This window comes from Mustela erminea, chromosome 8 (genome assembly GCF_009829155.1).
Source record: "Mustela erminea isolate mMusErm1 chromosome 8, mMusErm1.Pri, whole genome shotgun sequence".
In the NCBI taxonomy this organism is placed as follows: Eukaryota; Metazoa; Chordata; class Mammalia; order Carnivora; family Mustelidae; genus Mustela; species Mustela erminea.
In genome coordinates, this window is record NC_045621.1 from 109,125,874 (window position 1) to 109,143,899 (window position 18,026).

Below are 18,026 nucleotides of genomic sequence, written 5' to 3' on the forward strand. Positions count from 1 at the left end.
TTTTAAAAGTCCTGATTTTGTGCGCCGTTGCTCCGCCGCTTGCCGGGAGCCGGCCCCTCCCCCCGGGGTCTATCTTCCCGTCGCTTTGGATTCACTTCTCCGCCGGTCCTACCTTTCAGAAAGTGGTTGTTTTTCTGTTTCCAGAATTGCTGTTCTTCTTCTCTTCGATCTGCCGATGGATTTTCAGGTGTTTGCAATCTTTAGATAAGCTATCTAGCTGATCTCCGGCTAGCTGAAGCAGTCTCAGCCTGCTGCTTCTCCGCCATCTTGACTCCTCCCTCCCATTTTGTTCTTTTTGAACTAACAAATATTTCTGTAAAAACTTAAAAACATAGGGTAGAAAAATAAGAAATAATTGTGTAATTTAACACGTGTGGAATTAAATAGCAAATTAGATTTATAACTTAACCAAAATTGCCATTCGGAGCTGTATTTTGATTGTGATCATTTGATTTTATGTAAACCAAGAGTTAATTAAAAGAAAGCTGCTTGAGAATTTTTATCATGAACAAAATATCTATTGATTTTCCCTAAAATTTCACTATTTCTAAAAGTTCCACATTCATTTATAACAATACATATGGTAAATCATGCTTATAAATTTGAGTCTAAGTATTTACATAAAAAGGTCAATGAAATAATTATTAAAGAATTGTCAACCACTTTCAACAAAGACAAATGATTTTTTAGTTTCCTCAAGTTATAAATCCCAGGGAACACATCTTCCTAGAAAATATGCTAGTAAAACAATGCTTTTGTCTAATGATAATATACTGTGCACAAAAATCAAGGGATTTATTCAAGGTACTACTTCTGTTTAATCAGATATTTGAGAGAAAAACAATGAAAAGTCTTTTTTTTTTCAAAAAACTCTGGAGCAAATTAAAGATTATACTTTGTGATCTATTTCCTTGGCAAAAGATGTCAGGATCTCAGGCAACTAGCAACATAGTAACTATTTGAGGAAATGCTTTAGAATTTCTTCTAAACTGACAGATAAATATGCCATGCAATGATACTAACAAGGTGTTCTGAGTAAATTTTATATTAACATATAATGTATTATTTGCTTCGGGGGTACAAGTCTGTGAATCATCAGTCTTACACAATTCACAGCACTCACCATAGCACATACCCTCCCCAATATCCATAACCCAGCTACCCTATCCCTCCCCTGCCACCCCCCAGCAAACCTCAGTTTGTTTCCTGAGATTAAGAGTCTCTTATGGTTTTTCTCCCTCTCAGGTCCCATCTTGTTTCATTTTTTTCCTCCCTACCCTCCAGGACCCCTCGCCCTGGTTCTGAGTAATTTAAGAATTCTAAGGATACAGTGTCTTCATCACATTTTTCTTTGTGTATTTAATACCATTAACATTAAAGAAATACTGAACATAAGTAAATACATATGTATGTTTGTGTGTGTGTGTGTAGTCATATTTATTGTTCTTCTTCAGTCAAAGACAAACTACATGATTTTTGACTTTCCACAACATATGCAAAATATTTAATCAATATGAAATGGAAGCGATTACATTTTAAAAAGGCTGTTTAAACAAAAGAAGCCTTAATATTTTACTGTGCAGATAACAATAATGCAGGGCTTGCAGGGAAAGAAGTTTATTTGCTGGAACCAGCTGAATAAGTAATCAAATTGTTGTGCTTCAAGACTGCAACTATTTCTTACACAAAATCTGCTGTAAAGATGTACAAATCATTCCACTCCAGGGAAGAGGCTGAAATTGGTGTCATACAATGAAAGCTGAGATGCAGATGGAAATTCAGAAGCGGTATTTGTGTGCCAATTACATTGCTCCGGATTCATTTCTAGATACAAGAATTAAGGACAGATTTGTTTCAAGTCACTATGAAGCAGCAATTGCACACACAGATATTACAAATAAAAAAGATGGGAGAATAACAACACTAACTCTGCTTCTATAAATATTCACACACCATTTTTTTTCAAACAGTGCACAAAACTTTTAGGTGTGAAATGGTTTCAGTGAAATCCCATGAACTACCACTGGCCAAATCTCTAAATCCAAGAGTTGAAAGTAAATTAATCTTTATGTGATTCAGTTATAATTAGAGAAGAATAGTTCCATGATTTGAAGGGCAGCATCATCATCTTCAGTGTCCTACAGCAGCAGAGCTGAACCATAAGAGTCAGAACCCCACTGATCTTAGTGGAAATGTCGTTTAGTTTTGCACATGTACCATATGAACAGTGCAAAGCCATCTAGCCACTAACACTGTTGAGAACAGGTATCAAATTTTGATCACATGACATTAGCAATTGTAACACTAATGAAGTAACAATAACTTTATTGGGTAAAATTTAGAATTTGTACTTGTATTCCAAAAGCTTATTATTGGATAGGTAATTGATATGCAACTTCAGTCTTGGTCTTGGATTTGGCTAAATACTGATTTTAACACTTAGACATTAGGCATTCGATCAAAATATATATTCTTGTTTTTCCCTGTTTCTGATTCTTTTTCTAAAATTTGCTTGATGTAGATGAGGTCAAAGAAGGTAAACTATGTTCTTTTCAGTCCAACTCAGCAGTACTGTCTTTGACAATACTAGATTCTGTAATTGAAAATAAGGAACCTAAATAACAAAGGGAGCCTTTAGGGTACTGTCTGTTGTACCTCTCCTTCCGCCCAATTCCATTTGTATCTCTTGGCTTTTTTCTTTCCTAAGTGACTCTCATGAACTTCATTGCTTTCTCGTTTTCAAATAAAAATATATTTGAAGACTTTTGAGCTATAAAAGGCAGGATGCTGATTGGAAAAAAATTTGGAAAAGAAAAAAACATAATTCTGAAGATGTTATTTTTCTATGTAGGGATAATCATCTAACGACTTGAGTGCTTAACTTCCCATTACCAAACATACAGGCCCATAAATTATATCATGAGTGTTTACACAATTTGGATTTTATTTTCAGTTTGTATTAAATAATCAATATTATTCTATGTCTTTAAGTATTTCTCAAGCTGTCTTTTAATATTTGTAACCTATTCAAGTATGTGATTTTTTTTTTTTTTTGCTTTTCTAAACTAGGTAATGCTGTCAAGAATTTCTTTTTGCCAAAGACGAACAATTAAACTAGTAGTAACTCATGTATATATTTCTAAATTTTCCATTAGATGTAAAGATAAAAGTGGAATCAAAGGATATGCACTTTTGAAATTTTACTTATGGCTCTTCTCATTTTATTTTACATTTTGTGCATCACCAAAAGTACACTAGATTGCTTAGTTCATTACCTTCCAACATTAAAAAAATAATATTTCCTATTACTATTCTTTCTTTTTTTTCTTCTGTCTTTGCCTTATGGTTAATAGAAATTAATTTAGACTTTGTAAATCTCTCTCATGTTGTTCAGGTCCATAGCAGGCACTTGGATTTTTATTTAGTGATGAAATGTTAATCGCATTTTGTATTAGTCGGGGTTTAAGAGGGAATGAATTAAGGAACTGGCCATGTGACTGTGGATACTTGCAAATGTAAAATCTGCAAGGTAGGCTGCCAAGCTGAAGACCCAGGGAAGAACTGATGTTCCAGCTTAAGTTTGAAAGCAGTCTGGAGGCAGAATTCCCTCTTCCTTAAGTAACCTTGGTCTTGTTCTCTTAATACCTTTAGCTGATTGGATGATGCCCACCCACATTATGGAAAGTAAGCTGCATTCATCAAAGGCTCAAAGATTTAACTATTAACTCCATTAAAAAAATACAGCTTCATAACAACATGCAAACTGGTATTTGGCCAAGTATCTAGGTACCATGACCTGGTCAAGTTGCCACATAAGATTAATGTTCCAAAGAAATCAATTGGAAAATTGTTCCAAAAAATCAAACTCAGAATGAAAATTAAAGCAAACAAACAAACACACAACGCTATAATTAATTTAATCAAGCTACTAAGAAAACCATCTCTGATATTTCTTTGAGAGAAGAACTTGAAAATTTAGCTATGGGGATATGACAAATACCAGTGACCACCTAATGAAGCCGCTCTATTCCAGAAAGGTCCTTATGAACCAACATCATCTTAAGGTATAATACAGCCAAACTACATCTAATGACAATGTCATAAAACACTCGACGTCTTCCTTCTGAAATACTATGGGCGAGAAACTAATTATCAACTCCAGGATCCTCAGTATAATGGAGGATTCTCATATCTACCTCTCAGAATTCTCTTGGCCTTTATATCACAGAAGGCCTCTAACACTATATAGCACAGAGTCCACATTCAGCAAGTTGCAAGTCCCTCCCTCTCCACGTCACCATTCTTAAAACATCTGTTCCTTGATGTTGAGTCAGAATCAAGCAATATGATCATTCATTAAAAATTGGCCCAGGTCGGTTTCAACTTTGTGTGCTTGAGCCAAATAATTGGAGGAATATATTCCCAGTAAATAGTAATAGTCAAAAAGCTTAGGAATGTCTTTATCACCCTTTTCAACATGGAACAGACAGGGACTAACTGGATATTTTAACTAGATATTTTCTATTATGATAAAACATTATTATTATTATTATTTTAGAATATACCTAATGCTTGGCTACTGCTTAAACTGACTCTACATATTTATCTAATGATATGTGAATTATATATATGTATGTCTATGATACATATATAAAACTAATAAATACACTAATACATATTTTCATTATCCCATTGCCAGGTGAAATCACATGGTAGTTGTTTTAAATCTGTCTTCAAATCAAAACTTCATTCTAGAAACAATTTTCTCATCCCCCATTACAGGTGGAAGTATATTATCAGAAGGCCAACTTGAAATTTATAAGTGCAGTGTAAGCCAAGTAAATGGCAATTATTGACAGGGAAGAATTTTCATTGGAAAGAGGATTCAATATTTGACTTGAAGAATCAAAAACATGCTTCATTTATCTATTCTAGATTCACTGGAACATTTTACTGTTTGTCTCATGAAGAAGCTGATGTAAGCTACTGATTCACAGAGAACATTGAGGCTATCCTAATATTGTCTGAATACACTTATTTTAGAATATATGTGATTTTTTTATTTTTTTTTAAATCACTTGCCTGTATGTTAGTAAGGGGAAAGGAAAGTTCATATGTCCATTAGGTGCTTAGAGCTCAGATTACTAATCTATCAAATGGGGATTCTAATACCCTTTTCCTGAAGCTTAACCAAGAGAAACAGTCACGGGGTTTGAGGTCTTCATGATGATATATTACTCTAAAAAGGAAAAATCAAATTAGGTTTGACTCTGACTGGCAGAAGAAAGAAGGAAAAAAATAACTTCGTTTAGCTGTTGGTGGCACTGACTTTAAAAATAACTAGAAATAGACAGATGATAATGATACATGATAGATAGATAGATAGATAATAGAGATAGGTAGATAGCTAGTGGAATGCATGGTTTTGCACAGAAACCAAGGAAGTTTAAAGATTATGAAACTGGTATATATCAGAAATTTGTAACATGTAGTACAAGAAAGTTCAAGGAAAAGAGAAAGTAGCAGGCAAGCAATAGCAGTGTCAGGATCTTAGCCAGGTTAGGAAGAAACACAGAGGAGACCTCATAAAGAAAAGCTGGCTTGCTGAGTCTGGAACCAGGTGGCAAGAAAGCAGATAAGCAGATGGTGCTATTGGCCAGAGAACAAATGAGGTATAAAGTGTTCTAAAGATCTAGAAAACATATGTGAATTACAGGAATGTATGTGTTCCATGCCTGGCCCCGTGCCTTATTTTGAGTGCTTGTTTTAGGTTGTAGGTATCTTGAGTGCTTTGCATGCTTTCCTGATGGTTGGCCATTTCTCTGCACAGTCATTGCTATGGAAAATGGTCCTGAGGCCTGTAAGTTTCTACTATTTGAAGGTGAATGCCCAGGGCTTTTTGCTTCTCCATTACTTCTTCATGCAGAGGCCTACAGTACAAAGATAGATTGCAGTTTCCTAGTTGCTGTCTGAGAAGCTATGTGACACCACCCAGAAATGTGGTTATGTGTGTCAGTAAGTAGTGTCATAGAAGACAAAAGGAAGTCAATGGATAAATTGCCTCTTCAGTGTTCCTTCCACTGGGTGGGCCTTAAACTTAGTTTTCCATGCACCTGTTAGAAGGCATGCAGTGTCTCTTGGTGAACTAATGTTTGCTTTACAACATACCATCTGGCATTCCTTTTTCTGTCCTATCATGCCTCACTTACATTTCCCTCATTCTTGCTGGTCTAGGGCTGCCCTTTGCAATAATGCTTTAGCACGTAAGTTTTATTTTGAGCTGTGTTTTCTGGAGAACTTGAACTAACACAATAGTTCTACAAATAGTACTAGAAAGCAAACACCGAGGATGAGGTTTTGAACTTGCATTGCCTATTCATCTGAGACCAATAAGATCCCATTCTTGGTGGGCACCAGAGTAATTATTATTCTAGTATGGAGTAGCCTCAAATTTACTAAAACTTTCACCAGTGGTTAATTGAGACGAGAGGCAAGTGAAGGACACGTAATTGGGAGAACAAATACCTGTGATGTTTAATCAGCATGACATAAACATATACCTAACTACCTCCTTTTCATAGCATTGGAGGCTTGCAAAGGAAAATTGATGGGCTTAGGGGAATTACTTGCCAATTGAAGGCACACTCTGAGAGTCAGAGCTCCTTGATGGTAGTCTAAAAAGAGGCCCTATCTTCAGCTTCAGAAAATGTTAAGAAATCAAGCCCAGACTCTTACTTTGAGGGTAGCTGGGATTTAAATATGAAGCTTTATCTCCTTTATCAAAAACAGAGCCTGGATAGAAGAGTGAGATCCTTAGACTAGGAATAGGGACATTTTAGTGGATGAGTCCAGCTTTATTGAGGTATAACTTAAATATACAGCACTAGACATTTTACAGTGCACAATTTCATAAATGCTGGCATATGCATAGGCTTATGAAATCATCACTAAAGTCAAGAAAATAAACAAATATATCACCTTCAAAATTCTCCTTCTTTTGTGCCGCTTCCCTCCTGCTCCTTTGCTGTGCAATCACTGATTTGCTTTCTGTAAGAAAGCAAAAAAATTGTGTCTTCTAAAATTTTATACAAGTGAAATGAAACATTACGAACTTTGTTTTTTTTTTTTTTTGGATGTGTCTTTTACTCAATATAACTAGATTGGGATTCATCCATATTTTTATGTGTATCAATAATTCATTCGATCTTACTGCTGAGTAGTAGTCTATTGTACAGATATGCCACAACTTGTTTATACATTCACTTCTTGATTGATGCTGGAGTTGTTTCCAATTTGGGGCTATTATAAACAAAGTGTTATGAAAACTTATATACAAGGCATTGGATGGACACATGCATTTATTTTTCTTGAATAGATGCCAAGGGATGGAAAGACCAGGTCATATAGTAGGAATATGTTTAACTGGCTATCTTGTTTTGAAAGTAGTTGAAACAATCATAATTTTTTTTTCACTAACAGTGTAAGGGAATTGTAATTGCTTTACACTGTTGCTTAAACTTGGTATAGCTAATTTTTAATGTTAGATATTCTATTGGAGTATAATGGAATATCACTGTTATAATTTGCATTTCTTTAAAGATGATGATTTTGAATATTTCTTGTGTGGTTATTTGATATAGCATATCTTTCCTGGTGAAAATATTTTTAAACCTTTTGTCTTTTTTTTAAATTCAATTTTATTTATTTATTTGAGAGAGAGACAGAATGAGAGAGCATGAGAGGGGAGGTCAGAGGGAGAAGCAGATTCCCCACGGAGCTGGGAGCCTGATGTGGGACTCAGTCCCAGAACTCCCAGATCATGACCTGAGCTGAAGGCAGTCGCTTAACCAACTGAGCCACCCACGTGCCCCTTTTTGTCTTTTTTTTTGGCTTGTTTTCTTACTACTGAGTTTTAAATTTTTTTATATATTTTGGATGCAAGACATTTATTTAATATATGATATGTATATATCTTCACCCTGTCTTTTGCTTGTCTTTTCTTTCTCTTAACAGTGTATTTTCAAGAGAAAAAAAATACTCATTTTTATGAAGCCAAATTTTTATTTTTATTATTTTTTTATTTTATAGGCAGTGATTTTGGTGTTAGAACTAAAAAATTATTGCCTAAGTCAAGATTACAAACATTTACTCATATATTTTCCTTTAATAATAAAGTTTAAGGTTTTTATTTAGGGCTATGATACATTTTGAGTTAATTTGTTATATGGTCAAAATTAAGGATCATTTATTTTTCTTGTTTTTTAAGGATCAATTTTTTTTTCTTATATTTAAAAGATTTTTTTAATGGAATAGTCAATTATTTCAACTATGTGGAAAAGAGTATTAGGTAATGGAATGACATTTTTCCTTTAACAAAAGTAAATTGATTTTATAAATGTATTTCTTCACTTTCCTCCTATTCCAATGATCTATTCAAATAGCTTGATGCCAATATAACACTGTCTTGATTCTCACAGTTTTATAATGTGTTGAAGTTAAAGTAATCTTTCCAGTTTTGCCCTTTTTTATTACAATATATATATGTTTTGGTCCTTCACATTTCTGTAAGAATTTTCTTAACTTCTCAATTTTTATAACAAAATCCCACCAGAACACTGATATCCTGTTGAATTTACAAATTCATTTGAGGAGGTTTGACATCTTAAAAATATTAGTTCTTTCATCATTGAAAACAGTCTATCTCTCTATTTACTTATGTCTTAAAATTTATCTCACCATTATGTTTTAGTTTTCATTGTGCTTGTCTTAAACGTCATTTATCATATTTATCCCTATTATTTCATAGTTTTGATAGTGTTGTAAACAGTGTTCTGTTTTTTTTCTTTTACTTTAAATTTCTGGTTGATTGTTGGGTTTTGTAAAACTGCATTTGTTTTTGTTTAATGATCTAGGATTCTCTACACAAACTAAAATTCAGTTACTTTTTCTACTAGGACTTTTTTTTTTTGTAAATTTCATAGGATTTTCCTCATAAATGATCGTGTTATTTATGAGCTAAAACAGTCATATCTTTTTGGTTTGAATGCCTTTCATCTGTTTTCTTTCTTTATTGTTATTGTTATCATTATTTTTGTCTTATTGCAATGGCTAGAAAGTTCAACACTAGGCTAAGTCAAAGTAGTGAGAGGAGAAATTTGTACTTTCATTATGGAAGTATAATGTTAGCTTACAGACTTTTCATAAAAGACCTTCTTCTAGTTGAAGAAATTTTTCTTCTTTTTATAGTTTGCTGAGATATTTTTATCAGGAATGGAAGTTGAATTTTGACAAATGATATTCCTGCATATGTTGAGATAAGTTTTGTTAATATTGTGAAGGGAGTGATATGTTTTTGAATGTTAAATCAGTCCTGCAGCTCCAAGATAACCCTCAGTTGGTGGTGGTGTTATTATCTTTCTACAAATAGCTGTATTCAACTGGATAGATTTTGTTAAGAATTTTTAAATTTGAGCTCTTGAGTACTTTGAACTTGATATCAATATGTCGTTTATTTGTTTTAGTATCAGAATTATGCTGACCTCATGAAACAATTTAGAAGTCTTTTTTTTGAAAGATTATTTTTATTACTTTTATTTTTTATTAACATATAGTGTATTATTTACCCCAGGGGTACAGGTCTGTGAGTCATCAAGCTTACATATTTCATACCACTCACCATAGCACATACCCTCCCCAATGTCCATAAACAAGATTTTTATTGAAAAAGAATTATTATGCTTTTAATATTTAGTTGAATTTTGTAGTGAACACTTTTAGGGTTGGAGTTTTCTTTGTTGAAAAGTTCAACTTACAAACTCATTTTTTTTAACTGATTTGGGACAATTCAAGTTATCCCTTACTCTTCATGAGTTTTGCTAGTTAATGGCTTTTAAAAAATTCATTAATTAATGTAAGTTTGGACTTTATTGACATTAAAATATTCAAAACTCTTAACGATGTAGTTGCAGAAGAAATGTGCCTCAACATAATCAAAGTCATATATGACAAACCCACAGATGACTTGATATTCTTTGGTGAAAACTGAAAGTTTTTCCTCTAAGATAAGAAGCAAGACACAAGTGGCCATTTCCATCACTTTTACTCAACAGTAGTGGAAATCCTAGCCAGAGCAATTAGGGAAGGGGAAAAAAAAAAAAAGAAAAAGAAAAAGAAAAAGACGTCAAAGTTGGAAAAAAAGAAATTTAAAAAAAATCATAATTTCCAAATGGTGTGCTATTATATATAGAAACCCTAATACTCCACTGAAATACTGTTACAACTAATAAATGGACTCATTAAAGTTATAGGATACAAAATCTTACTAGAAAAATTTGTTGCATTTCTATACATTAGTAATGAGTTATCAGAAAGAAAATTTAAGAAAGTAATCTCACTTAGAATTGCATATAAATTACTTAGAAATAAATTTGGACAAAGATCTGTACACTGAAAACTATGACTTTGATGACAGAAATTAAAGAAGACACAAATAAACGGAAAAGAAGTATTTAGAACTCAAGGATTGGAAGAACTAGAGTGAGTGCAATCACTATCAAATTTCCTATGGCATTTTTCACAGAAATAGAACAAAACAATTCTAAAATTTCTATGAAAACAAAAAAGACCACCAAGTAGAGCAACCTTGAGAAAGAACAAAGCTGGATACATCACACATCCTGAGGGCTTCAAACTATAGCATAAAGCCATATTAATCAAAACAGTATTTACTGGCATAGAAACAGATACATTGATTGATAGAATATAGAGTCCAGAACTAAACCCATGCATATACATTCAATTAATTAATGTCACAAGAGCCAAGAATATACAATTGGAAAAGGACAGTCTCTTCAATAAATCGTGTTAAGAAAGCTGGACAGCCACATGCAAGGAATGAAACTAGACCTCTATCTTATGTCATATAAAAAAATTAACTGAAAATGAATTAAAGCCTTGAACTTAGGATCTGAAACCATAAACTTCCTATAAGAAAATGTAAGCAGTAAGCTCCTGACATTGGTCTTGGCAATGAGTTTTTGGATGCAACACCCAAAGCAAAGGCAACAAAAACAAAAATAAACAAGTAGGAGTACATCAAACCAAGAAGTTTCTGGATAGCAAAGGAAATCATCAACAAAATGAAAAGGCAGCATACTGAATAGACATAAATATTTGTAAATCATATATCTGATAAGTGGTCAATATCCAAAATATATAAAGAACTCATACAACTCAGTGCAACTCAATACATACAACTCAAACAATGCAATTTAAAAATAAACAGAGGATCTGAATAGACTTTTTTTTTCCCAAAAAATACATACAGATAACCCAAAGGTAATGAAAAATGTGCTCAATTATTGGGGAAATGCAAATCAAAACCACAATGAGATATTACCTCACATTAGTAAGATGTGAGATTCCTTCTCTCTCCTCCTCCTTTCCTCTCTTTCTCTCTCACTCTCTCAAAATAAAATAAAATAAAATAATAAAATATAAAACAAAGAAATTAAAAATAGAATTATCATATGACCCAGCAATTCCTCTTATGTATATTTATCCAAAGGAAATGAAAGCACTCATTCAAAATAAAACCTATGAAACCTCAATTATGACTGCACTATTATTTATAACAGGAAAAACATGGAAAGAACCTAACTACCCATCAATGGATAAATGGATAAATATGTGAGATACACACACACAGAGATACACATACACACACACACAAACACACACACACACACACACAAACACACATACACACATAGAGAGCTGAATATTACTCAGCCAGAAAAAAGAAGAAAATCTTGCCATTTGTGGCAACATGGATGACCTTGAGGACATCAGCCTAAGTGAAATAACTCAGACAGAAATATACAGTCACTACATGATCTGCTTTATACGTGGAATATTAAAAAAAAAAAAAAAAAAGGTGGGGGCACATGGGTGGCTCAGTCAGTTAAGCATCCAAATCTTGATCTGAGCTTACATCTTGATCTCAGGGTTCTGAGTTTGAGACCCATGTTGAACTCCAAGTTGGACAGGTAGCCTACTTTAGAAAAAAAAGAAAAAAACTAAACCCATACGTGCAGTATAGTGATTATAGTTAATATTGTGTTGTAAATTTGGAAATTGCTGAGAGTAGATCTTAAAATTTCTCATCATCCCATGAAAAAAATTTTGACTTCATATAGTAATGGATGATAACTAGGATTATTGTGGAGATCATTTTGCAAAATATTGAATCATTATGTTATACACCTGAAACTATCATAATGTTATATGTCAATTATAACTCAATTAAAAAATATTTATTGGGGATCTAATTTAAAGCAGCCACTTCTCTGTGTTCTGGTTTTAAAAAAATCTTCTTTCCCCATATCTATGAGGAATCACTTTATCTTTAAATAATTTTTTTCAAAATGTTAATTATTAAACTGGTTGTGGGGTATATGGAGAGTCTCTGTAATATTCTTGTAACTTTTCTGTAAATATAAAACCTATTATAAAATATTATTTATTAAATTTTTAAAAATTCAAAATAGTCCCTTATTGTCATTTTAATACCATTAGAATTTCTCATGATATCAGCTCTTTAATTCTTGATGTTAAAAATCTGTGTCTTCTCTCTTTTCCCTGATCAGTGTGAGTAAGGTTATCAATTTATTAAACTTACCAAAGAACCAGCTTTTGGATTCAATAGTTTCTTGTTTTTTGTAAGTTTTTTTGGACTATTTGTCTGTCTTCTATTTCATTGGTTTCTACTCTGATCTGTATATATTTTCTTCTCCTTTCTTGAGATTTTATTTATTATTCTTTTTGCAGTTTCCTATAGTAGAAGTGAGGGCCATTGTTTGGAAACACTGTTTTTGAATATTGTGTTTAATTAAGTGCAATAAACTTTGCACTTGACTGGAAAAGTTTTGCTTTACCTGAATCCCATAAATTTTGACATGATTTGTTTTATAATTTATTTCAAATACTTTCTGATTTCTCCTTTTTTAAAGATTTATTTATTTATTTGAGAGAGTGCATGAGACAGCATGAGCAGGAGAATCTCAAGCAGACTCTACACGGAGCACAGAGCCCAATGTAGGGTTTGATTCCAGGACACCAAAATCATGACTCCAGTTGAAACCAACAATCAATGCTCAACTGACTACCACCAAGGCACTCCTCTAATTTCTATTTTGAATGTAACTTTGTACCATACATTATTTAGAAGTGGTTTTTATTTAGGAACTTACCAGATATCTTTCCATTATTGATTTTTAATTGAATTCCATATCAGTTAAAAAACAAAACTTTAGTTACTTGATTCTATTTAAATTATTGTAACTTATTTTGTTTCAACATATGATCAATAGGTCACATTTACATGATATAATATGATGTTATATAATAGAATAGGATATGATAGATCTTATCATTTGGTAAATGATTTGTGTGAATATGAAAAGAATGTGTACTCTGTTGTTATTGGATGAAGTATTCTATAAGTGTAAATTTGATTAAGTTGGATAATCATGTTTTCAAGTTTTCTGAATCTAAACTGATTTATAAACACTTGTTTAATAAATTATTGAAACTATATGTTGAAATCATTGCTATAATTGTCAATTTATTTATATCTCCTTACAGTTTTGTTAGTTCCTTATATATTTCAAAATTCTATTATCATATGCATAAACATTTAACATTGTATGTGTTCTACAAAAATTGAACTTTTATCATTATGAAGTTACCCTATTTATCCCTGCTAATGTATTTCCTTTATTATGTCTAATAGCAATATAGCTATATAAGCTTTTTCCTTAAGTTAGGGTTAGCATGACATATCTTTCTTCAACCTTTTACATTTTTCTATTTGTGTCTTCATATAAAAGTGGATTACATGTAGACGGTATATAGATTTTATCTACTTTGACAATCTTTACCTTCGTAGTCTAGATTTGCATTTTGCTGATCATCAGTGATGTTAAGCATCTTTCCATTACCTGTTAGTTATTTGGATGTCTTCTGTGGAAAAATGTCTATTCATGTCTTCTTTAGTGAGCTATGTCTCTAATTTTGTGCCAGTACCATATTGTTTTGATTATTACAGTTTTGTGATATAACTTGAAGTCTGGAACTATGATGCCTCCAGCTAGCATATCTCTTTTAATGGATATGTTAGAACAGAAGAAATGTTTAAAAATCACAATTTAAATTTCATTTGCAAAAATCTAGAAAAAGAGCAGCATATTAAACCTCAAGAAAATAGAAAAAAATACAAAAATAAAAGATGAAGTCATTGAAATTGAAAATTACTTATAAATATGGAAAATCAGAAATTCCAAGATGTGGTTATTTGACAAAATTAATAAAAGTGAATAGCTCCTAGTAAAACTGAGCAATAAAAGAAAGAAATGAAATGCAACTCTTTGTATCAATAATAGTTCAAAAAAGGGTACATCTGAAAATCTTGTGAAAAAAGATTTGAAAAATATTACATTAATAACTTATTGAAATGAAAAATATTGTTAAAAATATTCTTGCAATAAAATTATAGGTCCAGGTACCTTACCTGAGGAATTCTTCCAAACATATAAGAAAGATATATATTGGGCACATGGGTAGCTCAGTCATTATGTGTCTGTCTTTGGCTCAGATCATGATCCCAGGGTCCTGGAATCGAGGCCCACATCCGGCTCCTTCCTCAGCGGGAGATTATCCCTCTCCCACTCCCCCTGCTTGTGTTCTCGCTCTGTCTCCCTCTGTCAAATAAATTTTTTAAAATGGTTTATATTTACATATAAATAAACACATAATTTTTAAAAAGGCATAACTAGGAAGCTGAGAGGAGATAAAGTGAAATTATTTAACAAAACTGATTAATTAAAGACAAAATGAGCATCGAGAAGGAAAAGCAAAAGAGGCAAATGGAAGAGAAATGGAAGAGTGTAGTCTCCAACCCAAATATATAGATAGTCATATTGAATGTAAGTAGACTAAACAGTTAAACTAAATGTAGAGATTGTTCCATTGGTGAAGGAAAGATTTAATAATACATTTTTATTTAAACTGCACTTGAAATTTAAAAAGAGCAATAGGTAAGAGTAAGCATATGGAAAAATTACACCATAGAAAGAGTAAGCATCAAAATAGTCATGCAGCATATTAAGTAGATGTCAAAACAAATAGTGTTACAATAATTAAAAGAATAATTTCATAATGATAAATTAGAAAATTATGAGAATATTAAAGTGAGTACATATAAAGTTTTAATATAAATAAAATATAAACTTGTAGAGCCAAAGGAAGAAATAGACAAATGCAAAAATCATGGACTTAGATTTTAGCATCTCTGTATCAGCAGCAGAAAAATAAGGCATATTCAATAAATATATAGGAAATCTCAACAAAATCTCAGGCATTGTGATCTAATTAACATCATTGAACTCCACCCTGCACAACTACAAACTATATATTTTCCCAAGTGAATATGGAATATGTTTGCGATAAGTTAAATCTCACTAAATCTCACTAAAATTCAAAAGACTACAAAGTTCAGAGAGTTCTCTATAGTAGCATTAAGTTAGAAGTGAATAACAATAAGTTATCTAGAAAACTCTGAGATATTTAAAAATTACATATCACACTTCTAACCAACTCATGAGTCAAAAAGAAATCATGGGGAAAATTAATAAATATATAAAATAAATTGATTGGTGTGATATTGTTAAAGCAATGTTTAGAGGGCAATTTATAGTTTTAAATGCCTATATAAGAAAAGAAATATGTTTAAAAGTAATACCTATTACAAAACTAGAAGACAACTGACAGAATGGGAGAAGATATTTGCAAATGACATATTGGATAAAAGGTCAGTGTTCAAAATCTATAAAGAACTTATCAAACTCAACACCCCAAAAAACAAATAATCAGTAGACAAAATTCGCAAAGCCAACAACTGGATTTTTATTTTTTTAATGATTAAAAATTGCTGAGCTCCTAGCAAGATTGCTCAGGCTAAAAAAGAGAGTAGACACAAATTCTCATGATCAGGATTATATCAGGATAGATGCCATAAATATTAGAAAACAATGAGGATATATTATAAAGAAATATTCTAGAAATCTGATAAATGAAATGGATATATTCTTTGAAAAACCTGACTTACCAAACCTGACTCTAGAAAAAGTGAAATACCTGAATGGTCTGTATCTAGAAAAAGAAACAACACATACCAAAGATGCCAGGCCCAGTGGTTTCCTTCTTGACTTCTATAAGGCATTTATAGCAGATATGCTACTAGTCTTACAGAAATAGTCATCCTGCTTCGGCTATGGCACGAAAAAGTGAAATACCTGAATGGTCTGTATCTAGAAAAAGAAACAACACATACCAAAGATGCCAGGCCCAGTGGTTTCCTTCTTGACTTCTATAAGGCATTTATAGCAGATATGCTACTAGTCTTACAGAAATAGTCATCCTGCTTCGGCTATGGTTCCAGAGGGCTTATTGTATACAATTGGTGAACGGATGTGGGTTTCTCACCTCTTTTTCTTTGGATTTCAGCTTGTCTTTCTGTTTTCATCATCCATGTTTTTTACCCTTGCTTTGGTGATCATTAATCACTGAAATTCTGTCACTTTTAGAGGGTTGTATGTGTGGCCTTCCCCCTACCCAAATGGGCACTTCAATTTCTGGGCTGTACCCTTTATTAGTATTTGTAACAATTTAGTTAAATACAGTAGTCTAATCTGTCAATGTTTTATCTGAGAAAATTATCCATCTCCCTTTCTTTCCATACTAGTATCAATCATAATATCCTCAACTCAATTTTAGCTTTGCTTTGTTAAATGTCATGTTTTTATTCTTCATTGAGTTTATTTTTGTGACAATTTCTCTTTTTTCAATGCCTATTAATTCTATTTAATCTGTTACTTTTTCTAAGGTTTTAGATATCTTTAATGTCTTTATATATTTTTTATATACATTCATTATACATTACAGATTGTTCTAATATCTAATAAATGATTAATCTCCTATATTAAAGAACCTCTAGCATATAAATATATGTTTCTTGATGCATTTTGTATTTGAATTCGTCATCATTGGAGATCTTCCTATAGGAATTCATAGTGCATGTGTCGTAGGTGTTTCTGAAAAAAAGTTTTCTTTCACATCTACCAGAAATTACCAGTTTGTTACAGTGCTGAACTTCTTTGTAACATCAATAATTTGTGTGGGTGCTTCCTAGACTTTTGTGTAGTGAATATCACAAGCTGTTGACTAAGGAAAGGGACAGCTGAAATAAAATAAAAATATTTGTTTGGGGTCTCAGAATTGCAATTCTGGGGGCACAGATTCAGGTAACAATGCAAACTGTGGCCGCCCCCACCCAAAATAAATCCAAGGATTTTAAAAAATTCATTGCTAAGGCTATTATTTTTTTTTTTATATATATATATTTTTTTTTTTATTTCCAGCATAACAGTATTCATTATTTTTGCACCACACCCCGTGCTCCATGCAATCCGTGCCCTCTATAATACCCACCACCTGGTACCCCAACCTCCCACCCCCCGTCCCTTCAAAACCCTCAGATTGTTTTTCAGAGTCCATAGTCTCTCATGGTTCAACTCCCCTTCCAATTTCCCCCAACTCCCTTCTCCACTCTAAGTCCCCATGTCCTCCATGCTGTTTGTTATGCTCCACAAATAAGTGAAACCATATGATAATTGACGCTCTCTGCTTGACTTATTTCACTCAGCATAATCTCTTCCAGTCCCGTCCATGTTGCTACAAAAGTTGGGTATTCATCCTTTCTGATGGAGGCATAATACTCTATCCCCAGGGGTACAGGTCTGTGAATCACCAGGTTTACACACTTCACAGCACTCACCAAAGCACATACCCTCCCCAATGTCCATAATCCCACCCCCTTCTCCCAAACCCCCTCCCCCCAGCAACCCTCAGTTTGTTTTGTGAGATTAAGAGTCACTTATGGTTTGTCTCCCTCCCAATCCCATCTTGTT